Source organism: Anas platyrhynchos, chromosome Z (genome assembly GCF_047663525.1).
Source record: "Anas platyrhynchos isolate ZD024472 breed Pekin duck chromosome Z, IASCAAS_PekinDuck_T2T, whole genome shotgun sequence".
In the NCBI taxonomy this organism is placed as follows: Eukaryota; Metazoa; Chordata; class Aves; order Anseriformes; family Anatidae; genus Anas; species Anas platyrhynchos.
Genome location: NC_092621.1, coordinates 69,685,554 through 69,713,507, shown reverse-complemented (window position 1 = coordinate 69,713,507; position 27,954 = coordinate 69,685,554). Strand labels below are relative to the sequence as shown.

General features: G+C 42.8%; 1 long non-coding RNA gene across 2 annotated transcripts; it reads left to right on the top strand.

Moving 5' to 3' along the window:
• Positions 1-83: 83 nt before the first annotated feature.
• On the top strand, positions 84-27,947 carry LOC113840172 (uncharacterized). 2 transcript variants are annotated; one of them, XR_005261563.2, is made up of 4 exons: positions 84-363; positions 19,201-19,256; positions 25,628-25,803; positions 26,957-27,947. It is a non-coding gene; the product is annotated as an uncharacterized lncRNA (long non-coding RNA). The 2 variants fall into 2 exon arrangements; XR_003492946.3 differs by lacking the exon at positions 19,201-19,256.
• The last annotated feature ends 7 nt before the right edge of the window (positions 27,948-27,954 follow it).

Genomic DNA, 27,954 nt, shown 5'->3' with positions numbered 1-27,954 from the left:
CAGTTTTTTTTTTTTTTTTTTTTTTTGATGCAGAACAGTGAAGTCATCCCAGTGTTTAACACCACTTGCCTAGAGAACCACAAAGGGATGAAGCTTCTTCAGCATGCTGTGTCTGACATGCTGTGAGAAGCAGGGCACAGAGGCCCATTTCCAGAGATTTCAACATCCATGCTTTGCCCTTTGATACCCTCGTGGCACACCTGTCTGTGCCCTTGCCCTGGAGCAACAACCGTCCTGAGAAGCTGTGGGGATACACCTTTGCCAGGAGCCCGTTCAGACTTATCTGCAGAATGACTGATTGGAGCCTCCCAGACACTGCAGGAGCTGAGAGCCCGGGTCTGTGAGAAACAGTGGCAGATTCAGGTGAGCTGGAAGGCTGCATTCAGACAGGAAGGGGAGGGGGCTGTTATAAAACAGCCACCAAGTGGTTAATGGCACAGCTGAGAAGTGCTTTGGGATAATGCCCTGTGCCAAACCTCCTTTCCTTCCTGTCTATTCAGCAGAAGTCCTCCCTTTCACACTGCTGTGGAGATGCATTTGAAATAAAAATAACCTGCTCCCTGCACTCTTCTGGAGAGCCTTCTGCTGGGCAGGGCTATTGTGCCTGAAGTGTCGTGGTGCAGAAAGAGGGGACAGGGATTTATCTGAGGGAGAAATCCTTTTGCAAGTCTTGCACCCTCAGGCAAACAAAGCCTCCTGGGTACCGGCACAATGCCAGGGTATGCTCCCTGCTCGTAGACTGGTTTCTGTTGTGTGCACACCAGTCCCCACGGCTGTCCAGAGGGGTGGGATGATGCATGCTCATCTTGTTCCCACCAGTGACAGAGAAACACCACCACCAGACATAAAGCTGTGGTCCTGTTCAAATAACAGAACAACACAGCATCTTTATGTAGGGTTTTTCTCACTTTCAGCCACCTAAAAATGAGAAAAGGAGGCTAACAGAGCTGTTTGGTTATTTGTGTTCAGAGATGGTCACTTTCAGAATGCAACTGATTCCACTTGTCTTAGATACTCGTTGTAGTGTGATTACACTTTTTCCCTGAGAACGGATGAATCTAATAATAAAACCTTCCCCAGTCCCTTTCATTTTCCATGTCTAATTCTTGTCAGACTGACAGCAGCTGTCTATTGGAGGCTTTCCTAAATCCTGGGCATATACAGCTGAAAAAGCTATGGTTGCATTAAAATGGTGGTGCCAACTCTTACGAATAAAAGTACCCAAAATGCTGCAGAGACCGTGTCTCACCAAAAGTCAGTGAGATCTGTTAACAAGAGCTAAGTCTCTGTGTTACTTTTACAAATATTACAGCTGTTGCAGATTGTTCCTAGAAATCTCTGTCCAGTCCTGATGTCTGTGCTTCAAAGTAGATATTGGCAAAGAAGCCACAAGAACAATCCTAATCTTGAAATTTTTCCTTCTGTAAAGGCACTTGTGAAATGTCACAGATTAATGCAATAAAAACTTAAATGGTGATTTGATCACAACCAGTCAGTACCTATGTTTGTGGGACATTTCCAATGCTATACACTTATTTCAATTAAACAAGTAAAAGTATATAATGTCATTTAATCTCTGGGAATTAAAACTGAACAGAAACAGGCCTGCAATAAAGATGTATGTTTTTTAAAAGGATGATTGGGATGATTGTCCACTAAGGCAGTGATTGCTCTTCTGCTGATAAAAGCTTTTTGGTAAATAAAACTAATCATTCCACAGACAGATTGAAAGGTAACTGTGAGCTTAGTGCAGAAATCAAATTGAAATCAGAAAGTCAAGTCGGACTGTTTGTGTGGTTTCCAGGTTGTAATTTCCCTCTTTATCCTCAGATGTACAGTATTCTCTTTGCTTCTATATTTAGGATTTTCATTGAGAGTTACACCTCAGTAGATGGGAGGGAACAAAGAGGAAAGTGTTGGGATGTATCATAGAATATTTTAGGCAGTGACAGCAAATCATTCTCAGCTGTGTTTGCTGCAGAAATCATCAGGGTGCATGATGCCAACCACAACAAAGAGATGCTCTGCCCCTTTGATGTAGCAATGACCCTAAGAGATGGCTATTTGCAATCATTCCGACAAGCAGTATCTCATCTTTTTCCCACTAGTAAAATCCATAGCCAAAAAGAGAACAGGCCTTCAAAATATAAATCTTGATTTGCATCTGAAGAGCTATGGCAGCCTGCTGTTTAAGAGAAGCAAGACACATTTCTAGTCTTCAAAGCACAGAAAAAATACCAAAGGGGGGAAAAAACCAAACCAAACCAAACAAAACAAAACAAAAAAAACTTGTTTTCCTCTTTCTCTGAAGTTCTGGATTTTCCTACCAGCAAAGGAATTAAAGGAATTATGGAACTACTTCCATACTGTCCAAAAGAAGAGCATCATCCCCACCACCACGCTTCATATTGGAGCAGGCTCCGGTGCTCCAGGCATGAAGGAGACTTCAAGCAGGGTGAGCAGCCAGCAAAAAGATGTTCCTGCCCCAGTCCAGTGATAACACTCCTGGAAAGGGCTGGTCAGGTAACACACACCAATACAGATTGGAAAACCTATGAGCAGCAAATGAAGTTGCAGTCCCAGAAAACAGGTGGAGATTTACGGAAGGCTCTTTGCCGCGTTCTCAAAATTCCCTGACACAGGAAGAGAATTAGTTACAACAAGCCTGCTGACAGAGGCAGCACATTCTCCTCCATCCAGATGATTGGATGATCAGGCTCGTATGATTGCCTTTTTATGCTGACTCACCAGAGGGCAGCAACTTTCAAGATGTGATGTAAGCCCATAAAAACGCGAGGCGTCCCTCCTGCTCTCCCGGTCAGCTGGCAAGACAAACACTGAAGTGTTTTGGGATGATGGCAAGTCAGGTCAGGTATCTGATGCATGGTTAATCCGCAGTTCAGTCTTTCAGCATGTCTGCAGTACCAAAACAATCTCATGCAATTAGCCTACAACGAGTAACATATCGAGGGCAATCAGCTGCAACACAACCAGACAGTTTTCTGTCACTCCGTGTTGAATTGAAAAGATTTTCAGAAAGAAGGTTTACTACAGTGGCTAGATATGTTCGCACCAGGACATCCCTGTTCAGTGTTAGTTCTGCCACTCTACACATGTGCTTTGTACTTTCAAAAAAAGGGCAGAGAAAACTACATTTATCCTCTACTTCAGGCAGAAGAAATGTATCTGCTGCAGGAGGTTCCCCCGGCAGGGAAGAAGTCTTACTGACATCTGTGTATCTCTGGCGGTGAGCTGATGAGCATCCCTCAACCACCCTCAGTCATTAGCTCCGCTCCCTTTCCTGCATCCTCATTTCCCCCATGAAAATCAACATAATACCTCCTCATAGTGAGGGGGTCATGACATCTTCTGGGAGGCCCTGTGTTACATGTGCTGTATGGCGACATAGAGCAATACCACCAGGAAACCTCATCAGCGGCTGCTGACTGATCTGGCTGCCTGGCTCCTGGGTGGCCTGGAGTTTCACTAGCACTGGGGAGCTTCCAGCACTGGCTTTGTGGCATCGTTTGTTACTGAGCTGCAGATAAACAAGCTGCAGGCTGGAGGTCTGAACCTGTTTCCATTCTGGCTGAAAGGGAGTGCTTCCACTGTTCCCTGTGGGGTAAGGAGGGAGTTTCTGCCAGCTGCTGTGTGAAGGACATCACACCTCCAACACCCATTCCCAAGGGGAGCCTGCTGGAGGACAGAGAGCACAGGGCACACATCCTCTGAGCAGCGACTGAGGCTGTGCACAAGTAGAAGGCAGGGCTACACCATAGCTGCCAAGAGAAAAGCAGAACCCACTGGTGTTTGTTTTACATACCTCTACCTAGTCCAGTGGAAAGGTGAGAGGAATTACAACAAACACTATGGGAATGCAAGTTCTTATCAAGAGGCTTTAAGAATTTGTCAAGCACCGTGGAAGCGTGCCATACGTGCGCGGGATTGTGGGCTGTGGCACTGCAAGCTGAAGCCTTGCAGATTTGTTCCTGGTGCAGGAGAAAGAAGCTCATGCCCAGCTGATAGCAGACCAAGGGCACCCTGCAGCTGCTGCTCGCCTGACAGCAGCAGCCAGAGGAGTGTTCTGTAGGTGTGAAGGAGAGCTGATGGCAGCACTAGGTTCCCCAGCCAATGTTTTGGAAGGAGCTCCATCCCCACAGAGAGGTAACAACACCCTGCTCCTCGGCGGATGTGGGCAGTGCTTTCTGCTGCAGCTGCTGGGGGACTTACAGAGGAAGACACTGGCTGCTGAGCTTGTCTGGCTTTCTAAGAAATAGGAAGAGCACTTAAACACCCACCTTCCCATCACCCCAGTGGCTGTAATAGACAATCTCACTACTGATGTCTTAAACCAAGCACCTGCAAGCCCACAAATGTGTTCTTGTCCCCAAGCCTAAAACCCCCTACGTCTGGAGCTGCCCAGGGTGCAGGTGCAGTGGTGTCCCCACAGGTTTCCTCTCAGTGGGCTGGGGGCAGATTTGGTCCCCAGTGATTTGCTGCCAGCCCCAGCCTGCTGGCTCAGGCTGCCCTAGCACTGCTCCTGCTGCTGTCCCTTCTGCTGCCATGTGAGTGAGGATGCATGTAAGCACTCACGGAGGCCACCAAAGGGAATGTATCTTTCCATGTTTCTGCTGTCATTTGCATGGCAACTCTTCATTAAAGCTTACACGGCATTGTCCCTTTGCAGCTCAGCCCACAAAATCAGCACAAGCACATTAATACAGAAATAATTATTTAACAGTTCTGCAGATGTCACTATGTAGGGTTAGTTTTTCATGCATAATGCTGACTTTCAGAGACTTGATAACTTCCTAAGAGAAAATATATAATTTATTATCATACAGTTACTAGTAGTGAACAGAATATTGTTGCAAAAGTTTATTTTTTAATAGATAAACAAGAGTCTTGTGTCTTCCTGGAGCCTGGATGGAATTCAAATATTGTTTGAATTCTTCTCTCCCACAACACATATTTGATCTTATAATACTTTCGAAACCTTGGGCAAATAGAAAACTGCAAGTTAAACATTACATGAGTCAAATGTACCCATTACCATGACTTCAAAACAACTGTTCAGAAGAACTTAGATCTGTAAGCAAATGTTTTAATGAGGAATTAAGAGTCACCAGTCTTTATCAGGACTTGCTTTCCTAACATTCACCTGCCAGTTCTGTGAAGATTTCTGAATACAACAACACTCCTACAGCTTTTTTTTTTTTTTTTTTTTTTTTTCCATATTTGAGAAGCCCAAAGCGTTTGACATCTGTTCGTTATTTAACCAGCGCGATGCACTTGGCAGGCACAGCCAGCAGTACTCATTTCATCACAGGAGTAAAGCAAGGCACAGATGCAGACCCTCCTGGCCAGTGTTAATGGCTTACATGGTGGTACAGCAATTTACACCAAGCAACAATTTATCCGAGGATGTTAAATAAGTTGCCAGGGCTATGAAACAATCAATAGCAGAGTGAGATACCATAGTTCTGGTCACAGCACAGCCCTTGTAGATTTGACCACTGGCAGCCCTTGAGAAAGTGCTGTAGAAAGGTAATTTCTTGTCAGAAATTTCAAGTGCACTTTGTTTTTTGCTTATTTAAAAATTATTATTTTTTAAATAACACACTGGTCCACATAAACATATGTGTCTGAGACATATTTATTAAAAAGATCTCAAAAATTCAAACACAAAAATACAACATTTATTTTAAAAATTATAGAGCCACTTATCTATTCTAAACTGAATTTCCTGTGAGCAAAAGTAAAACAATAAAAGTTAAATTCAAGGGATTAAATTTCAAAATGTTCTGTATTTCTGAAAGTAGATGACTTACTGCTGACCCCATAAAAATTAATGGCAGTGTTACCAGAAATGTCTGTGGGGTCAGGACTCCACCCAAAACACTTCTGTGAATTCCTGCAGGTATCTGCTGAGGATGAGTGTCCCCAGAATGGTACCATTGGCTTGGTTTTACATTTTTTTGTGATGAGAGGCAGATACTTTTTAAAGCTGAATATAGCCTAGCACATGCTGCCTTTGATCTCTGTAGCTTTCTAAGAGAAATTATTGTGAAATTAATGTGAAATGTCACATTAAAGCAGTCTAAAAAATTTCCTTCATAAAAAATAAAGCTATCTTGGATAACATGAAAGTCAGTCTGAGCATCCATTTAGAAACAGTACTATTGAAGACACAAATAGCCCGAACTAAATCCTATGCTTTTAGTAAAAAGGAACTCTGGATTATTTTATCCCACATGGATTCATCTTACCATATCTTCTCTTACCTTCTATGTTTGTGAGTGTATTTTTCTATGTTATTCCTCCTCCTCTGCTGTCTTCAGAGCTGTATTTTAGGACAGTATAACATGATCTCTTCAGCAGCCAGCAAGTCAGTCTCCTGATCTCAAATGATATTTTCACTTCTATATAAAATCCAGTGCAACTGTAGTTACTTCAGTGATTTTTTTCTGTGCTTTAGTAAGTTAAAGCAACTGATTTATTTAGATCTTCTTGGGAGTGCTTGTATTTGTTGTGTGTAAGTTCCAGAAGGAAAAGTAATTGACATGTAGTCATTGTCAGGGTTATATTTTTTAAATAGAGTGTACTGCACCAGGCTAGTAAGAATGGACATAGTCTTATGAATGGAAGTGTGCCAAGAGGACAGTATCCACCAAGCCCCTATCCATCATTTATGAGCAGTCCTGGCTATCGGGGGAGGTCCCAGCTGACTGGCGGCTAGCAAATGTGATGCCCATCTACAAGAAGGGCCAGAGGGCAGACCCAGGAAACTACAGGCCTGTCAGTTTGACCTCAGTACCAGGGAAGTTCATGGAACAGATTATCTTGAGAGTCATCATGTGGCACTTGCAGGGCAAGCAGGCGATCAGGCCCAGTCAGCATGGGTTTATGGAAGGCAGATCCTGCTTGACGAACCTGATCTCCTTCTATGACAAAGTGACGCACTGGGTGGATGAGGGAAAGGCTGTGGATGTGGTCTACCTTGACTTCAGCAAGGCTTTTGACACCGTCTCCCATAGCATTCTCCTCAAGAAACTGGCTGCTCTTGACTTGGACTGGCGCACGCTTCATTGGGTTAGAAACTGGCTGGATAGCCGGGCCCAAAGAGTCGTGGTAAATGGAGTCAAGTCCAGTTGGAGGCCGATCACTAGTGGCGTCCCCCAGGGCTTGGTGCTGGGGCCGGTCCTCTTCAACATCTTCATCAATGATCTGGACGAGGGCATTGAGTGCACCCTCAGTAAGTTTGCAGATGACACCAAGCTATGCGCATGTGTCAATCTGCTCGAGGGTAGGAAGGCTCTACAGGAGGATCTGGATAGGCTGCACCGATGGGCTGAGGTCAACTGCATGAAGTTCAATAAGGCCAAGTGCTGGGTCCTGCACCTGGGGCGCAATAACCCCAAGCAGAGCTACAGGCTGGGAGATGAGTGGTTGGAGAGCTGCCTGGCAGAGAAGGACCTGGGAGTGATGGTGGACAGTCGGCTGAATATGAGCCAGCAGTGTGCTCAGGTGGCCAAGAAGGCCAACGGCATCCTGGCTTGTATCAGAAACACTGTGACCAGCAGGGCTAGGGAGGTGATCGTCCCCCTGTACTCGGCTCTGGTGAGGCCGCACCTCGAGTACTGTGTTCAGTTTTGGGCCCCTCGCTACAAGAAGGACATGGAGGTGCTTGAGCGGGTCCAGAGAAGGGCGACGAAGCTGGGGAGGGGCCTGAAGAACAAGTCCTACGAGGAGCGGCTGAGGGAGCTGGGCTTGTTCAGCCTGGAGAAGAGGAGGCTCGGGGGCGACCTTATTGCTCTTTACAGATGCCTTAAAGGAGGCTGTAGCGAGGTGGGGGTTGGCCTGTTCTCCCACGTGCCTGGTGACAGGACGAGGGGGAATGGGCTTAAGTTGCGCCAGGGGAGTTTTAGGTTAGATGTTAGGAAGAACTTCTTTACTGAAAGGGTTGTTAGACACTGGAACAGGCTGCCCAGGGAAGTGGTGGAGTCACCATCCCTGGAAGTCTTCAAAAGACGTTTAGATGTAGAGCTTAGGGATATGGTTTAGTGGGGACTGTTAGCGTTAGGTCAGAGGTTGGACTCAATGATCTTGAGGTCTCTTCCAACCTAGAAATTCTGTGATTCTGTGATTCTGTGTGATTCAGCATAGCTAGCTCCAGAAATTATGGATTTAAGGTCCCTTATTCTTGACCAAACAAGTATTTTCAAAAGCATTGATCCAGAGTCCATAAGCTTTGAGACCACATCTCAAATCCCTTGTTTAACAGACAGACCAATGTGAGCTCCACCCTGGCCATACAGCCAAGAGAGAATGGGTGTAATTCAGTGCATTTTGTCCCTGGCATTACCAGAACGTAGACTTTTTTTGCCTACATCTTCTCTTCTGTGTCTTGTAGATCCCTCCTTTGGGACACTCACTGGGCACAGAGCTATTCCCTTCCCAAAGGCCTTTCACCTTTTTGGCCTGAAGAAGAGATATCTGTAATGTTTGTGCTCTAATGCAAACCAGACGTGGCAAGAATGAAAGCAAGAGTTTGAATCCCACAAAGTAAACTTTGACTCCAAAAAGCTTTATCTAAAACTAGGATGGTCTTTCTTCATCTGTCCCCTTCTGCCTGGATTTCTCCTTGGCTAGAAAAAGGTCTTCATAACCACCAGTGTTTCCATGACATCTTCTGCTGTTGGTATAAAGTGTGTGTGGCCTCTGTTTCCCAAAATCAGATGTTCACAGGACTGAGTCAGCTGAAGGGAAAGTGCCATGGGACCATCAAGACAAGCTGTTTCTTCCCGGCATGTGAAGACAGTGGTTCTGGTGGCATGCACTTGCACAGCTGCACTTTTTTGGCTCCTTTTATTGCAGGAGGAAGACAACACTCTGGCTAATTCAGCTAGAGCAAAGCGACTGCCTGGATTTTACCCAGTGATAGGCTCTGAAGTGATTTCTGTCCACTTCTCTCAAGATACTGCAGGAGTAAATAGTGACAAGAACAAAACCTTCCAGGCCTATTTCTAGCACAGCCGTAGCAATTACTCTGTGGTTATAGCCCAAGGCATGGGGAGAAGCCCAACATGGGCTCTGACATAATGGCCTTCAGCTCATGAGCTGGTCACAAAGTATAGACCAAAATATTTCATCCTGAATTACACAGTTCCGTGGAACTAGTGTACTTTGTGGAAAATTAAATGGTGGTGATATTCTGATGGGAATTTTCTTCCCCAAAATCTTTAATATTCAGTCAGTATTGAAAGGTGGATGTTTTAAAAATGAATTAAACAGCTTTGATTTCTGCTTCAGAACATTCAAACTGAAGCTCAGATCTCTCCTTCCAGGAGAAATGTTGCTCTTCAGATCTTCTATCTCTCTCCTGTATCGAAGCCTGAGAGCTGAGATGCAGCAGGACACAAGTGGTGTTCCCAAGTACCACAACAGAGCACAAACCACAGGCCCACCAAACCACCCCTCATCTAATAAGCCTCATTTGACCTCTGTCAGCACCATGCTGTAACAGCCTCAGATTTCTTTCTGATGATCCACTAGTAACTTCCCCACATGTCTGTGCTCCAAAACAATCTTTTCTGCCTCCCTTCTCCTCCCAGCCCCAGAAAGTACCAGCAGCAGCTCATGCCACTTGTTTCTCTTCCCCTACTCCTTCCCCAGGGGTGTTTTCTCAGCTGCTTTCTATTCCCAAACACTGTTCACCTGCTTTCTGTGCAGTGGGGCAAAGAATCCAAAAGAGACCTTTTTCAAGGTGTTCTTCATCAGAACTCTTTTGAGTGTTCCTTGTTACTCAGAACAAAGCCAAAAGCCAGGGCCTCTGACTGTAACACAAAGTGGAGCTCCTCTTTTGTTACAACCCTTGTTGCAGCAGGCAAGCCATGAAATCCTTGCAACTGGCAAGTCCCAGGCAGCAACTGACGAGTTGAGTAAGTGTCTTCTTGGCTGTTTGAAACATAATTGGATTAGAGGCCAGATGTAAACGATGCATCTGTGGTGTGTAATAGAGATATCTGATCATCCAGAGAAAACCTGGTCCACATCAGAATAAAAACTCTGCTAGCAGTACTGCCAGGCTTGAAGTAGTCATGTGTCTTAGTCCCTTGCTCTAGAATGGCTACCCTTCAGGGCATTAGGGGGTGTCTTGGAAAACAGCTAGCATTTTGCACTCCTCCTCTGCATAAAACAGCTGAAACTGTGTTTCTTTTTTTTTTTTCTTTTTTTTTTTTTTTTTAATTGCCTAATACTTAGGAGCTTCCTTGCCAAGATTCAAGCCTGAAGCCAAGTGCAGAGACCATATTCACATCCTGGTGTGGGGGAAGGAGAATTCTTGTGTGAAAGAAAGAATAAATCTCTCTACCACTGGGTTAAAGTAGAGATAGGTCAAAAATCAAACACTTGAAAATTAGAAAAGGAGTTGAAACATAAATCTGAGGGGGAGGAGGGGAAAAGGAGGAGGGAAAGTATACTGTTTTTCCCACAGACATATCCTATTATTATTGCTTCTCAGATCACCTTAAAGAAACCATTATCTATTTATTTATTTATAGAAAAAGGGTAGAAAATAAAGTAAAATTCTGTAATTATTTAGAAGCACTTCTTTCATGATTCCCTGTGTTGACATTATTAAAGACATTCAGGTTTCAGTGACATGACATGACAAGCTGAGAACATCAACCTTCCATTTTGACATCTCCTTCAGAAGTACACAGAACATTAGCTTTTTCACAGAGCCATCAGGTTAAATCAAACAGCCAAGATAGAACCAAGCAGAATTTTCTGAATCCTCTCCAAAAAAAAAAACTATCTGTCACCTGGCAGCTGCAGTATCAGGACATCTGAGTACCATTCCCAGCTGTGTCCAAGTATTCCTTTATGGGCCTTGGATGAGACATTTATCTCCATATGCCTCAATATTCCAAATGCAAAATGGAGAAAACAGCTCTATGCTACACTGTATTCATATTATTTATATGTACACGTGTGGCCTTTCTGACTATAGCCAGAAGAATGTTCTGCAGCATTTTTCCTGAATTCACTTGCAAAAGATGTAGAAATTTCCCAAACTCTCCTTCATATACATCCTTCAATATTTGATTAAATAGTAATAACAGAACAAGGATACAATACACCATGACAACCACCAGCTCAGCGCAAATACTGATAAGGTGAGGAAACCACCTGTTCATCAGAAAACGACAAGTCCTTTAGGCTTGAAGTATTTAACTTAAAACACTGTCAGTCGGATCTCTCACTTTTCTGGAATCCCAGGTCATCCCTAGGGATTTTGAAGTAGTGACTGGAGCCTGTACCTTTCATAAAATTTATATTTGCATCAAAAACTTCCCCAGAGCCTGAAACTGCTTTTTGCCTGGCACTCCTGACACTAGTGTGTGTGCATGATTTTTTTTGTTGTTGTTGTTGCTGCTTTTTTTTTTTTTTTGTGTGTGTGTGTGTGTGTGTGTGTGTGTGTGTGTGTGTCCACTTTATGAATGGGTAAAACAAACCATATGGATTAAATGATTCACCTACAAAGTCTTCAGTCACAAACAGAAATTTGTGGTGATTTGCATTTCAAATCACCAAATCTAAGCAAAAACACCAGTGCCTCATGCCAGTCAGAGACCAATACCACAGAAGTTTCGGAAGGAGGAGGAAATCCTCCTACAAATGCAACATGAGTCCACTCCTTTTAACTGGAAAGCAAGCTCTGCCCTTGAGCCAAATCCTTTCTGGTTCATGGAAACCTCTCCAAGAACCAATTTTACACAGCTGAGTTCTGCATCTTTTAAGCTAATGCATGATTTTCCCTCTCATTCCTAGACATGAGATACATCTCATAGCAGGCTGGGAGAGATACTGTCATCAGACACCAACTGGGAAAGAGCCAGGAGTTCTCATAAATCTGGATATGCCACATGTGCTGCTGTGGCTTTGGGCATGCAGACATTTTCCAGTCTCTCAAGCTACCAACTAAAAATAATTTTTTCAATCTATCTGTGAGTGCTTCGAGGCTTTTCTTAGTCAGTGTGCATCACAGCTTACATTCTAGATAGCAGTTCACACAGTGCTCCTCTTAAAACACAACAGCAGAAAAGAGCAGTCTGGCAACCAAGCTTTCCCTTCCAGACCTCTGTCTTTTTGCTCTGAAGAAACATTGCTAGTCTGCGAGTATCCCATTCAGTGATTATTTTCAGATCTCTTTTTGTTAGGCTGTATCATATCTGCAGGCTCCCTGAGAAAACCCAACTGCTTTTGAGTATAAAACTTCTAGGTCATGAGGCCGAGGCCCTTCTATTCCACTCCCTTTATCTACATTCAAATCTGCTTTTAGTAAACAGCTTTATTTTTCAGATTTGCCAGTACAAAGAATTTAAGCCAGCCAGATGGAAATACCTTCATGAAATTACTGAGAAATTTCATGTAGTAATACTGTGAATGAGTTCCAGGAATTACTGAAAGTCACTTGCTATTTATTGCTTAGCAATACAGTACTTGAGGTTTCCTGTCACTAGTTCAGTTGTGCTAAAGCTTAGAAAAATAAAATACAGTTTTGCTTGCTATACAAATGTCTGCTTCTACTGAGTCACTCTGCAGAAAGAACTGACCTGGTATTCAAGAGTGCATGAGGAAAGCTGGAGGACTTTTATTTATTTGCTTTATGACCAAATCCCTTGCAAAAACAAGCCATGGGAGCAAGAGCAAGAGGCATAACACAGAATTAAAATGCAATTGCCATCATTCTCCCATGGTTTCAGACAAATTCTGTTGCCCTTACCGAATAACTCAAAGACAGCATTTGATAGTCATTTCAAACTGCAACTGCTTGTGCACATTAGCTAGTCAGAGCTCCTCACCACCACAAATAGAAGGACTGCTCCATGGTCCCCACTGCACCCGAGGTCACCAGCTCAGATCACAGTGGCTTTCATGACTGCAAGCAACTGACTTCTTCAGGAGGAATGTGCCAACAGTATTTTTTTTTTTAATCCCGTAAGTACTAACAGTCCTCCAGGGATGGAGATGGCACAGCCTTTTTGCCCCCCTGCTCCAGTGCTGGGCTGTCTTCATGGGGAAAAAGCTTCTCCTGATCATCAGGCTGAACATCTCCTGTTTCTGTTCATAATTGTTGCTTCTTACCCTACTGCTGTTTGCTGCTCTGAGGACTTCAAGCCCTCTCTTCTACCTTACAGGGAAGACATCACAAAGTGAGGATACCAGGATGGTAGGGCTGGTGAACTCGCCATGCCAGTTCATGCTCAGAGGCTTGGGAAGGTTCAGTCTGGGGAAGGAATGGCTTTGGAGCACCCTAACAGCACCCCAGTGGGGGGCAAGGAGAGCTAAATGATTTACAGTGGTGAATAGAAGGAGAACAAAAGAAAACAGTCATAAATTAGAATGGGGGAAGATTCAAACAGGGCACAAGGAGGAAATGTCAAGGAGTAAAAAAAGTAACCCAGAAGAGTTGTGCAGTTTTTATCCCTGGAGGTTCTCAAGATCAAAATGTATAAAGCTGAGAGCCACCTGCTCAGCATTCAGTATTGACCCTGTTTGAGCAGTGGGTTGTTCTAAAAACCTCCAAGGTGACTTCTAACCTCCATGGTTCTATAATAAATCATTTCAGACCTCATGTTTTTCTTTCAGTAAAGGAGTAATGACCAGTAAAGCTTTTGACTTGTGCACTGGATAATTGCAATCTGCTGGGCAGAAAACAAACTCCAAACTCTGAATTACAAAAGGATATGTGAGTAGGTCACAAGTGAATTGAACCAAATGAACAGACTGTATTTGATTAATTCCCTCATGAGGTTCCTAACACAGTCTACTTGCAGACACAAATTTCTGTGACACAGAATATTCTAGTAGGTTCTTCAGCCTTTTTCAGAAACAGTTTTCAGTATGCTCAGTGTTAAAAGAGAAACCATTGGCACTATTACATACTGAGTCCATCTTTGCTTCTGTCTACCCTGATAAACTTCAACTAGTGTATTTTCCAAACACAGGAGAAAAAGTAGTATTTGCCAAACAAAGATGATCTAATTAAGGAAGTAAATATCATCAGTAGTGTCACATGTGGAACTATCTGCAAAATCCCAGCCTGGTCAAAACTATGAGGTTAAAGCTACTGGGAAGCCTGGGAAGCCTTACTTCAAAATGAAAAGATTTTTTTTTTTTTTTATTTTTTCCAGACCTGAAGCAGAATATACTGACCAAAAGGAGTGAATAGGGACAGCTTGTACACATTTACAATGAGACTGTTAGCAGAACACGTTACTATGGATGCATTTTAACTGCCCTAAGGGGACACAGCTTACACAACCAAATCCACCTCCATGTTTCATATGCTGCCACCCCCACAAGGGTACTGTATGAATATATATAGTGCATATCTGGTGACAGAGGTGTGCCTATATCTCATGCCCAAACAGAGCTATTTCTTCCGGGAAATTACTTTTGCTGCCTATTTACTTTGAGGGAGACAAGTTATGTCATGGACTCTTCCTTGGAGACTGCTCCAGAGCAGCGACACCAGAAATGAAAGTGCTTATCATCCAGACTGCAAATGATTCATCACTTGGCACCATGTAAAATCATGTCTGCATGGTGGCACAGCACTGTAATGTGGTTTTCACACCTATTTATGTGATCTATGTCAATACTAATGTGAAGCGGTATGGCCACCAGCTTCCAGGAAGCACCTTACAGCCTTTCAAGGCTGTACTCTGGCTGCAGCTCTGTCAGCAGCAGCCTTGCAGCAAGGACAGTGGGAACAAGATGAAACAGCCAGAGCTAATGTGTGGGAGAGATTAGAACTAGAAATACTCTAACTCTACTGTTCTGGAATAGCATTCAGTGTGCTGGGGATTGCCAAAGAGAAGGGCAGCAGCAGCCTGGAGCTCAGAGAGCTTGGCCTCAGGGGGCAGGAGGTGAGGACAACATTCTGTTCGATAACCCAAGGGACAGACAGCAAGTGGCAGCTTTAATGGCAGCAGGTGACAGTTTTAAGGGCACTTCTAAGGGCAGTTTTGCTAAAATGGCAGAGGACTTGGGCTGATTGGCATGTTACTTTAGAGAATATGATCATCAGAGAGAGCAGCCTCCCTGCCCTTGCCATCTGTGCCTCCCAGGACCAGCCTTCAGTCTAGGAGGCCAGACACACACGACCTTTGTATTGCAAACACACCACCAGGACTGACAGCCTGATGGCTAGGAGACAAGTGGTTCACTTGGTAAGTAAGGACATTTTTTCATTTGTGTGCCAAGAGCAGAATGGACATCGTGCTCAATGCCTTGTGCTCAGGAAGAGCGTTTACATAAAGAACTTGATGAGGAAGGAGTGGCAGCACTGCAGGTTTGTCCCACGATGATGGCATATGAGAGGGGCACAGATCAGGAAGAGACAGGAATAGCTGAAGCATGAAAGAGAGCAGTCATCTGGGTGTTGGCAGTGCAGAGTCAGCACGGCTTCGTTAAGATCTTGATAATTAAAATAGGCTATTAATTTTCCAACTTAACATTTTAAACTGCAAATCAGTCAAAATCAATGCACCCCTGCAACTTCCTTTTATATGCTTGGTGTGCAAGAAAATGCATGATAAATATATACATCTACAATGCAATTTTATATTTATTTATTTAGCCAGCACAAATGATTTTGCAAAGATCGCTAGAAGCAATATATCATTCTTAAGTCTTGAAAATGAAAGGGAAATACAACAGTAGACATACCCAGAAAGCAAACAAACTGGAAATGTTTCTTCTGTTGTTCTCACAGAAGAAGACTTAACAAAAGGAGTAAGTAACTCACAGAGTGTTCTCAGAGCAGCCCTCTCACTGAGCTTCACAGACTAACACTCAAGGTTTACAATATTTGTGAACTCCTGGTTCTCTTTCTACTAAATTCTGCAGCTGTACTCAAGTCATTTAGAGAAACTACTGATTGTGAAAGACTTCTGGGTTTAGAATTATCATTGTTGGTAGGTGTAAAATATTTCCTCCTTTCTAATAGTTTGTCAGCCACAAAGCTTTAGTTCCTATGTTTCCAAATTGGAAATTCCAAATTTCCAAATGAAATTTCTAGTTAACTAAAATGAAAATTCATTTTCATGCCTGAAACGCCTGGAAATCCATTTTCATTTTAGTGAAATGAAAAAGAAATAAAATTTCATTTTAGTTAACTTGTGAAAATAGGTTGTGTACGTTGTGTGTTGGAAATTCCCAGAAGACTCAGAAGCAACATGTGCACTAGGAACGAAAGTTAACTCTTGTGGTAGACATATTTTATCGCACATATTCAGGAATATTTCAAGAATGCCCATTCACGATCATGACAGCTGTCACTGTGGCACTGAAGAAGGGAGAAATTTGTATCTTTATGCCCACGCCAGTGCTAAAGGAGACATGCAAACTGTGGGTGTTTGTACTAGATAATAAAACCACAGCTTAAGTCAAAATGCTAGTCTTTATTGTTGAAAAGCTAACACTGTTCACAATAGTGTTAAGGGAGGAGAAAAGTAGAGAGACCAAATAATGTTTTTCATTTCTTCACTCCTTCCCTGGAGAAGCACAAATGTGACACATGATCAGAAGCAGGGATAGAATCACAAGTCGTGATCATGAGAGGCACAAGATTCTCCACAGCTGAGGCAGAGCAGAGCATGTTCAGCAGGAGATACTTAAGAAAGACATCTCAACAAATACCTGACATCCTGCTGAGAAGGGGAAACCTGGATCAAGATTCAGTCAAAATCAGGTGAAGAAAAAGAATTTAACTTATTTCAAATGTCTTTCACATTTCTGTAGAGAATTTGGATCAAGGGGGAAGAGAGCCAAGAGTCAAGGAAGTAACGCCCAGTCCTGCTTCTTTGTCTAACTCTATGAAAAACCTATCTACATGAATTCCAAATAGATGTGCTTTTCCAGATGGTTGGCACCCTGTTAGGTCTTCTACCTCATGAAGCCTTCTCCTCTCTGGAGTGTTTCCTGGAGAAATGACTTTGATTTTTCCTTCATAAGCACAGGAAGCAAAGATTCCAGAGCAATAACATGCCAGGCTCATTGGAAGAGTTCTGAAATATTGCCAGCCTCAGGTGCCCTTCCTGTGATGGGACCTCAGGCTCACCAGAACTTTGAGAAGGACTGGTTGAGACATTTTTCTCATAATGAACTCTCCAAAGAAATCCAAAAGGCTTCAAAAAGCTTTCAAACTCACAGAGTCAGTTTTGTTTTACAACTAAAAAAAAAAAAAAAAGTTTTTATAACTAATCCTGGTACAGGTTTCCCTGTTTCCAGGCTTGACTTCAGTCAAGGGATGAAGCAAATTCTGCCCATACTCCCTGGTCTCTCAGAAATTTCTTCATCCATCACCATTGAGGCTACCATTTTTGACTTGTTGGCTATCCCCTGCCTTTTTCAGCAGTCTCTGTTGCAATGTCCCTGCTCTTTCCTCTGGGTCTATCCAGGTATCAAGGCATCTCTCAGTTCCCAGGATGGTATCCCCCTGAGCATATGTAGCTGCTCCTGAAACCATGTCCACCCAGCACAGTAGTTCTTATAAATGAGCAAAATCTTATAAATGAAAGCAAAAAGGAATAAATAGTCACTGCTCATCAGCCCATCAAATTCACAACAGTAAACCATTGACAGAAATTTCCCCTACAAACACTCTGAAAACAAGTCTTTTACTATTGTTGGGTTGCTATTAGATATATTTTCATTGAAATTATTGATTTGTTTATATATTGGTTTACTTAATTTTTATGTTAATCTTAATATCAGCTTCTTGTCTTTTCATGTGCAAATCTTACTCATTTTGATCCACAGGCAAAGTATGACTATACCAGCATGCATGAAAGTCAGAACTGAATTCAGATAACGTTGCAACTAATATCCTGTGAGAGGAAAGACATGCTATCTTAAATGCCTGTAAAATACAACAATTGTCACCATTTTGCCCCTTAAAGTATATTAAAAAAAAAGTTTTTTGCACTTGGGACTATTCATGTCTTGCATCTGGTACTCCATCTCACTTGAATCCTGTGACCCAGCAATGGTATGAAACTAAAGGTAGTACTCATACATCAGCTCAGTGCATGAACCTGTTCAGAAACTTATCATGTTTTGGTTACTTCTCTAGTGATATTTGGGACTTCTCTGTAGACCAGAAAAACACAGTAGATTGTAATTTCATCCTGAGCAAAGGAAATCTATAGAAACAGTGTCACAAGACTGGACTCTTTTGTCTCTGACCAGAATCACGTCTTTCAATATGGCACTTTTGAGGAACCAAAGATCCTTACAAAATATTCCTTCCAACAGCTCCTCTGAAATAAGAACAAATGCATGCAACTAATGGAGTTATTTCAACTTGACCAAATTGATAAATATTACAGAATAGCCAAATCAGAAATCAATCCTATCTCTTAGCCATCTCTTCTGTTTTCTTATCTGACACTTACAATTAAATTACTAGTGCTTGTTTATTTCATAGTAACTGCTGATCACATCTCTACTGCTTGAAGACAGAGCAAGCATTGAGCATCTGCCTAACCATTATCCAGCAAAACCCATTGCAAAATGAAACCAGGAAGTGTACACACTCTGTACTTTTTCCATGGATCCTCTAGCTTTTAACGATCTGAAAAAGTCTCTATTTCTTTATCAGTGCCTCTTTATTTGCTGTACCAGAAATTCCTCTTATTTCTTGCATTGTGAGTTCCTGTAACTTTAAGCATTTATTCTTCAAAATTCCCACTGATCCCCAACTCAGGTTTAACCCAGGTAATTTTATGTTCCTTCCTATTTTCCTAAATTGCATTGAATTTTATTTCCTGGAAGAGAATTATTTAGGCTGTAGTGATATCTGACAAGCTGTTTCAGCCCAGGCTGCTCCATGCTGAGCCTCAGACTATTCGTATTCCTCCTATATGACACCAGTGTCTTCTTCTTATCAAATGTCTCATTGTTTCAGCTTAAAAATCATAGCTGTAGCTCTAAGAATATAAAGAAACTTAGAACATGCAAAAAATGCAACTTTTTTTTTTCTTTCTTTCTTCACAAAACAGAACCAGGCGTAGCAAGTGAAATAGTTTGAGATGTTTAAGTCTCTCCTGTTGAAGCTGCTCCACTTTGTTAAGATAGGACAAGGACCTAAACCCTACCACTTTTTGATATTATCCTTCCTTTCAGTACCTGAGTTGTTGGCTCCACTGTTCCTGAACCTAAGAACTGAGAGACAACCAGTGGTGAGTATGTCACCTCTCAGTGGTCAGAGTACTCATCCAGAAGTGGAAGATGTGGTGAAACCTCTTGAAGAAAGTAAGGAGGGTTTCTAAAGTCAGGTTTATGAACAGAATGTTCTTAAGTCTAACCCTATCACATCATAGAGACTTTGTGTGTGTGTGTGTGTGAAATTTGTATTTTAGTAACAATGCCGTGATAATTTCTACTGCATCAAAGTGGCACAGAAATGGCTAGCTTATTACAGCAGGTCTCAGGCATATCTGACACATTTGGATCTCCACTGTGTTTTATGATACAGATTGTTCTGGTAATGTAAGCAAAGAGCTACAGAAATGCAAATTTGTGCATCAGGAGTCTTCAGGTGTCTCTTAGGCTAAACAATGAAGCAAGGATCTCTAGAACATAAATTTGGCTGTTAACCATTGTCTTACCCTGGTTATTTTCAAATGACACCTAGCTGGTGGGATCTGTAGAAATATAATAGAGTGGGTGGTGACAAGACCATCTGCATCTTCCTTTAGAAAAGTGTTACTACTTAAGATAGTCTTATAAGTTTTTCAGTTCCACAGAAATGCAGTTTTCAATGAGATGGAGAAGGCTAACGACCAACCTTAAATACATGGGTACATGTATAAATACATGGACAAAAACTAGCAGACTGTATTTTGTTATTATCCAACTGCTACCTCCTTTACATGGCAAACTCAAGTAGAGTGACCCTCAAGTAACAATGTCTCAAGCCCCTGTGCTCTACACTGTGTTCAAAGATTTCTTTTTGTTCTACTTGAGCTGCCTTTTTGGTCACATAGAAATGTACCAACAGCACTTTAAAAACACAGAAATGGAAGTGTGCTCCCTAGTATCTGTAACTTTATGTATTAGCAAGTGATTGATAAAATATTTAGGTGGGAAGCAGTTGGCTGGATCCATAGCCAGTGCCTGTTAGTTTAGGTCTAAACTCCACTGCATTTTACAGCAAGCAGGGATCTGTACAGCGTTTTGGTGACACAACCACTGAGCACAGCCTTGACACGTTTTACTTGCCACCATGGGTAATTTTTCTCGGCATATAGGTACACCAAAATTTGTCATTCAGAACAATGGTGTGGTCATGGTGTTTGCCCAGCTGTGATCACCAGCCCAGTTGCCAACAGAGAAGAGGTACTAATTCCTGTCTTCCAGCATGGGTACAGGACTGGTAGGGGAGACAAGGCTACAAAAAGAAGTACCATTCCAGATCAATCCACGAGGAGAAGAAGTTGTTTCTGGATCAAGTCAAGTTTTTACCTGCCCAACAATGCAGGTTGTAGCAATCCTGAGTGCCCTATTATAGTGTCTAAAATGGATAAATAAACAAACAACAAAAAAAAAGTTTTCTGTTGGACTGGAACATTGTTAAAGCATCTGGTGAAGTTTTTTCTCTGGAGAAAGGAGACAGAACCTGCTGCTTCAGAGCCCGTTTTTTAGAGCTACTTTTATGTATAATCCACTTTCTACTTTTTGAAGTTCCTCTCCTTCCAGTTGTACCATGAAATGTTCCATAAAATGAAGCAATGACAATAAAAGAGAAGAAAGGTTTGAAGTCATCAGAGAGAGATATTGGACAGCTTCAGAAAAAGGCTGTGTGAGAAGAAAGCTGAAAAGGAAAGAAGCTTCAATACATTGCTCAGAAACATGTATTTTCTCATGTGATAGTTTTCAAGCAAGTGTGCAAAAAAGCATCCTCTATCTTGTTTGCCTCTCCACGTGAAAATTTTACAGTCCTTTGTTTTGAGATGTTTTACAGAGCACGAATGAGCAAAAGTGAGAGAGACTTTCATGCTGGAGAATTAGGAATAAAAGATTCATGCTTGCAAGCTTCCAAAAGCAGCTAGTGAATTTGGGTGCTTTTCTGGGTGCTCACAAGGCTGATCTCACAGGAGCACTGAGCATGTACAAGTTAGCAAGGAATGAGGAAACACAGTAGGATATAATCATTGATAGAAAGAGAGAAGACAACACCCTGTACTGTGTGGTTGCTTGACAAAAAAAAAAAAAAAAAAAAGAAGCTCTTGAACCTAGAGCTGGAACCTGCCTCACACTTTTGTGGTGTACAGTATCTGACCTCAGCATCTTGCACACTAAAGACATTTTTATGAGAATATCAGCACATGCGGTGGTAGCTCCAGGTACTCAGAAAAAATAATCAAATTCAGCTCTCCCATACCAAATCACATCACCGTTATTACCCTGAATTAAAAAGGTGTTTGTTACGGATTCCAGATCCCCTGCTGTCAAATCCTTTGCTCCTCCCGCATCTGAACCCCACCAAGGGATAAATCCTAGAATGACTGCTGAATAAAGCCATTTTGTGCACACACAATGAACATTTTGTTCAGGCCATTTGAGGCATATTTTACAATAAATCTTTTCATTATCAGAGGCATTTTAAAAATGTTTTGCCTTTAGTCACAGTTTACAGATTCACTGTGTACAGTATTAAGTTTGGTATTTGATGCACAACACATTCTTTTTTTAAAAAAAATCTTAATCATTTTAAAGCCACCCCATGTTGCTAGAGAAGGCCAACTAGGGCTAAGCAAACATATGTTTTCATATTTAATCTTATGTAAGTATGCAATAGTTTTTTGTGTTTTGTTTTTTTGTTTTGTTTTTTGTTTTCAGAATAGAAATTCAGGTGACAGTATCTATATGGATTCAACTGCTTCACACCATTGGTTTCTTAAGGTGCTTTCCAATGAGTCTTTTTTATAAATGCTGTTTATTGGGTATTCTAAAGGAGAGCTGTGGCATGCCCTTTTAAATACCGTATTTTTTTTCTTAACTCATATTCAACAACAACAAAAATATCTCCTTTTGAGATGAGCACAGACCTCCAGCTGATTATGTCACTGATCTTGTAAACAAAATCAGTGTTTTGTGTTTAAAAGTCATGCACGGTCCCACTCACCTTGCTTGCAGAAGGAAGACCAGTTTTCTGGAGCCTAGTGTAGCATAAATATAACTGTAACTTAGACTTCACCCAAGACTAAAATCTTCAAAACAAATGCAATACCAGCTCACCTCTTGCAGCTTCTAGTGAGCACCTCCTCTAGGCTGCAATATTTCATGCTGCCCCCTGGGAGCCTGCTTGGAAGTAATGAAATGAACTGGCCAGTATCAAAATGGTCTCCTCACCAGGAAGATATGGCATCAAGGTGACTCAAATGAAAACTCTGCCTGCTGATGCAAGACCTGTGATGGGTTAGATGAAGAACCACATTTTCCTGGGTGGGAAGCCAACTGTGATAAAAAGGGGGGGACGACGACTTTCCCCCACCCCCATTTTTCATGTTGAATTTGAGCCAGTGATGATTTCTTCAGCAGGGACATCTGACCTAAAGGTTCTGGGAAGGAATACAAGGTTACAGCCACCTCTTCATCTGCTTATGACTCCTTTACTCTTGACTTTACCCTTCATCTTCTAAGAAGAGAACCTATCCCCTTTCCACCTCCACACCTTGTCGTAATGGGGACAGCATTGGTACGGGTATTTCATATTTTCTTCTTCCCTGCAGTGGGAAGCAGAGTACATCCCTCTATTCTACATGCAATGTAAGAGTCTAATATGTTTCATCACACCAGGAAAAGAGCAAGTGTTGAGATGCATGGAGGGAGGCAATTGGGAAGCACTGACACAGTGTCTGCATGTTCTCAGAACAGCTTTAGTTGCCTTTTAGCCAACATGGGCACAGGACATAGTGAATATGCAGCTGTATATCTCTGGGTACCTAACAACTGAGAGCACTCTCATTCTGACTTCAATAACCAAGTCAACTAGCTCACTGCGTGGTGCAGGAATGCCCATGTACATCACCTGCTGCCATGCAGAGATGTCCTGAAATGCTGACACTGCCTCAAGGTACCTGCTCTTGCAAGCACAAATACCCAGCATTGCTCCATGCTGCAAGGTCCCAGATACAGATCCTTCTGCTGCTGCATGGGGTGCTAACAGACAACCTCAGTAGAGAGTGACCTAAATTTGTCACTTAGAGAAAATGGGGGAGGGAGAGTGCCTGCTCCTCTTCCACAGAGGGGAAAGTATCATGGAGACAAGCCAGAAATTGTCACCTGAGCCACTGTGGCTGCACCTTCATCAGCTTCTCTCAGTGAGCATGCTCCCACAGAGCAAAGTACTTCCTATTACCTGATATTCCTTGGTTTGCCATTTGCAACAAATGCTTGGAGATCGCATGGTGTTGAAAAGTTAACAGATGGTACAGTCTCCCTGTGACGGAGGCTGAAGTCACCAACTAAGGTCATCAAGAAAAGCCTTGTCAGATACACTCTGACTCTGGTTAGTCATCCCCTGATATTAATCACATATCAGAGAAATCATGAAAAACTTCAAAATGTGTACAGAGTATGCTGTTTATTCACTGTTTATTCCTAACTGTTCTGTAAGCAACTTCACAATGCTTTAAAGCCACCAAGTCACTGTAGCTTCTATTTAGAAATCTTCAAATGAGGCTTCAGCATACTTCAGTGCAGTGAAAATGGGGGAAAGTTACTGAACATGACTTGCTGGCCTTTCAGAAGTGTTGGTACGCTTTGCAGCAGCAATCACGGGGTACTGCAGCTGTGCTTCAGCTGTTTGGATGTTACATGTCTCCAAGGAGCAAGTGCTCAGCAGAGTTCCAGTGAGAAAGGCTTGACTTCCCCTCTGCTCCTTCGGCTTGAACCCACGGCACAGGGATGGGACTGTTTCCTTTAACAGTTCACCAAATTAAGCACATGATCTGAAACCAGGGCTCTGACCTTGTCAGGCAGTGCCTGCTGTGATGAATCCTGGTTTGCAGCAACGCTGAAAGATTCCTTCCTGAAAACTGCTGAGGGTTTCTTGCATACAAGAAACTTGGTGCACATGATCTCTGGGCATGCAGAACTATCTCCTTGTCAATGTAGTCCCTATGTGAACAAGTATTTATAGTTTGAGTTGCTAGCCGCACTTGAGGCTCTGTAGTTACACAAAATACAGTTTAAACAGGCTCTCAGTCTCAGCAATACAGCAAATGGGAAGGAAAGGATCCAGATCTGGGGCCTTTCTGATGCATTGCAAGAGGCAGGGAATGGGGAATGAGGCCATGAGACTGTATCTTGCTCCTGGGCTGCCAACACTTTCACAGCCATTACCCAGCAGGCATCCCAACATTTCCAGCTTCACAAAGGTCCAGGTGTGGCAGAAATGAGCATTGTGAACGGAAATGTGAGAGGACAAGGTAAATGTGCTCATTGAGATCAGTCCTGGGCTGTTCAGAGGTTCAGTTCTTCATCAGCAAGGTCCTATTATGAAAACCCAGATTTTTAGAATAGGAAAGCATCTGTATGTCTGTGACCTTGGTCCAGGCATTGATTTGTGTCCCAGTAAAATAAGACATACTGCATCAAAGGACATGGTCAACAATGGTTCACAGCTGCCCTTTTCTGTGGGAAGTTGGTCTGTTAAGGACTGACGGGGCTGCAGGTTTGAAAGACAACTTCATTTGCTCTTCTGAAATCCCTTACTTTTGCTGCCTTTTTTTTTTTTTTCTTTTCTTTTTTCTTTCCCTGATATTTTCAGTTCTGTATTTGTAACTTCCATTCCCCCGCCCGCCCCTCCCCGCCCCTTCCCCCCCCACCACCAATACATATCCCTTTTTGTTTTCTGCTCTTTTCTCCTGTCTCTGGTTTCCCATTCATGACTGTAGCCGCTCTCATTCCCAGCCACTCCACCCTGCATGGCCTTACCCAGAACAAAAGAACGGAAGGTCTCCCGAACTTTCTGCCAGCTCACCTTAAAGCTGGTCCATGCCAGGAGTGTCAGATCACGCAAGCTTTGAGCTACAAGAAGACACAAATTAAAAGTGAAACTCCTGGCAAGGAGGAAGGATGAATTCTTTCTTTGCCAGGTCAGAGCTGTTTCTTTCTGCATCTTAGGAAGTAGAACCCACTAAATAAATGTCAGAACTACTAAAACATGTAAACCACAGCATTATCCCTTTTCCTGGAAAAGAGTGGGTTTTTGCTTTTCAGCTTAAAAGTCCCTTTTCAGCTTAGCGAGCACAAAGGGGCAGCAGGCCATTTTCTGGAGACCGCTGAGGAAATTCAGTCCCAGCCGGCATGCCGGTTTTTTAAGCAGGTCCCCAGCTCCGGGCCGACATTTCGTGCCGGGCCCCGCGAGGCGCATCCTCTAGGTGGCACAAGCACCGCTCCTAAAATTCGCACCATTTGGCAACTTTCCGACAGACCCCTGCGATCAAGAACAGAAAAGCAAACAGCAAAAAAACAGGTGGGAGGTGGGACGCCGCCACACTTCAACAGGCAGACACTAATACAGAGACATTTTGGACCGCAGATCAATGCCTGATTTTGCCCCTGAGCTGCCTGCCATCTCCCGAAGCATGGAGAGGTGTCACATCAGTCCTGACATCACGACTCGTGTCTGCTGCAGCTGGAGTGCACCAAGCATCCCATGTGTGCTTCACCTGCCTTGCACGGCTTTTGCACGGTGAGGAGCTGCTCCTGCCACAGGTGTGCTCTACATTCATCTTCTGTTTATAGCAAAATGGTATCTTGTTGCTTGCAGGCATTACCAATGGCCGGATGGCAAGAGGGAAAAACAAAAGCAAAGAGCTTATTTGAAAGGCTTTATTCATGTGGCATCTAAAGTGGTGGTGCTGTTCTTCACTGTCACCTCTGTGCAGCACCACTGATATAATAAATATCAAGTAAACGTGTGGTGGCCACAGGCACATTGTGTGCCCTTCAGATAGGTAAACAATCAGGAGATACAAGAGGATAAAACTAAGATGACGAGGAGTGATTCCCTAAGTGTTACAAGATTCTCCACTTCCTAAGAGCTGACCATTAAGTTTTTAGATATATTTTTTAAATTTTTTAGAACTCAGTTTCAAAAGCCACATCAAACTTTGCTAGTCAGAAGTCCTCTCCATTTAGCTGAGCAGCTGGAGAAGCTGCATCTGGCACAGCATGTGGAGGAAACCACATGCCTGGTTTGTACTGCAGATGGGCAGCCGCCACCAGCCAACGCTGCCCATCCCTGGGGAGCCCAGCACACAAACAGCCACCACAACCACCCACCAGGGGCTTTCTGCCAGCAGTCACTGATCTGGGGTCCAACCCAGGCTGCTGCCAGCCCAGTGACAGAAAAAAAGAACAACAGACAGGCAGGCTCAGGCTGTGGTGCTAACGGTCTGCCTCTGCACAGGGAGCTGGGCTGCCAAATGCAGAAACCTGCACCTGATGTTGCACAGTTTTGCTGAGGAAGTAACAGAAGGGCTCTGGAGCTGTAAGGTGGTAGTCCTTAAAGGGGGCAGCAAGAACTTGGCATGGGATCAAGTAGACTTGCTGAATTAGTACATGTTAAGGATGTACTAAGGATGTAGATGGCACAAAGCCTGGGAGATGCATTGAATGCAGCAGCAAAGAGTAACTGAAATGAAGGGAAATAATGATGATGATGATGATGGTGACAATAATAATAATAATAATAATAATAATAATAATAATAATAATAATAATAATAATAATAATAATAATAATAATAATAATAATAATAATAATAATAATAATAATAATAATAATAATAATAATAATAATAATAATAATAAAGCAAGACGGATTTTGTATTTTTGCTAATAAAGGCTTTTATTTTTTTTAACAGGTGCAGGTATTTCCTATCACAGTCCATTCCTACACCAAGCCTTTAGGTAGATGCACAGCATTTCGTAAAGGACCACAAGGTGTTTAGAAGCATCTGAGCCTACAGGAATGCTAACTAATGTGCACTGGTGTTGACAGGTGGGCACGGTGCCATTGCAGCATCAACAGAAAGCAAAACACCTGTGTTTTCTAGACAATCACCTCCCTCGTGAATATATAACTCCAAAGCAAACACATGCCCGAATGTGGTGATAGCAGCCACCACGGGCCACCCCCAAAAGAAACAGAGCAGCGCAATAGCTCGCAGTGCAGATGGCAGCTCGCTCTGCCGTAGTAGCAGGATCAGCAATGGAGCTTCATCCCCCTTCTCGGGGCTGAGCCTCTGCTGCTGCAAGAGAGTAGTGAGGGGGTCAGGAGCAATCCCTGCCCCTGGCACAGGTTGCCCTCATGCAGTCGCTCAGCATCACGAATCATCCCAAACCACTGTGGATTGCAGCACAAAATATGCGTGCCCACGAAAAGTGATGAACCTGTGGCCTTCTCCCCTCTTAGAGCATCGTCTGTGCCTTAGAGCCAGGAAAAGCAGCATTAGTGAAGTGAATTTTATGAAGGACAGCAGGGTTATAGGGTGGCTGTAGCATCTAACCAAAGGTAAACAGACATATGAAGAGCCATATTGTAATTTAAAAGCATGAGAAAAAAGGGGACTCAGGGGACTATTTTTAACAGAGTATTGTAAGACTGCAATCAGCAGGGAGTCTGCTGGCACCCAGCCGATAGCCCCTCCAGTGTCATGTATGCCTCTTCCACAGTGAGAGGACAGAGATGATTTAATCCACATTTCTAAACAGGATTGTTCTTCTGTGTTGTCTTATCAAAGCTTTTGTAGGAAGCACTTGATATGTAGGAAGTTTAAAATGCAGCATGACACAAATTTAACATGCTTTACTCTTGAAACAAACAAACAAACAACAACAACAACAACAACAATAAAAAATA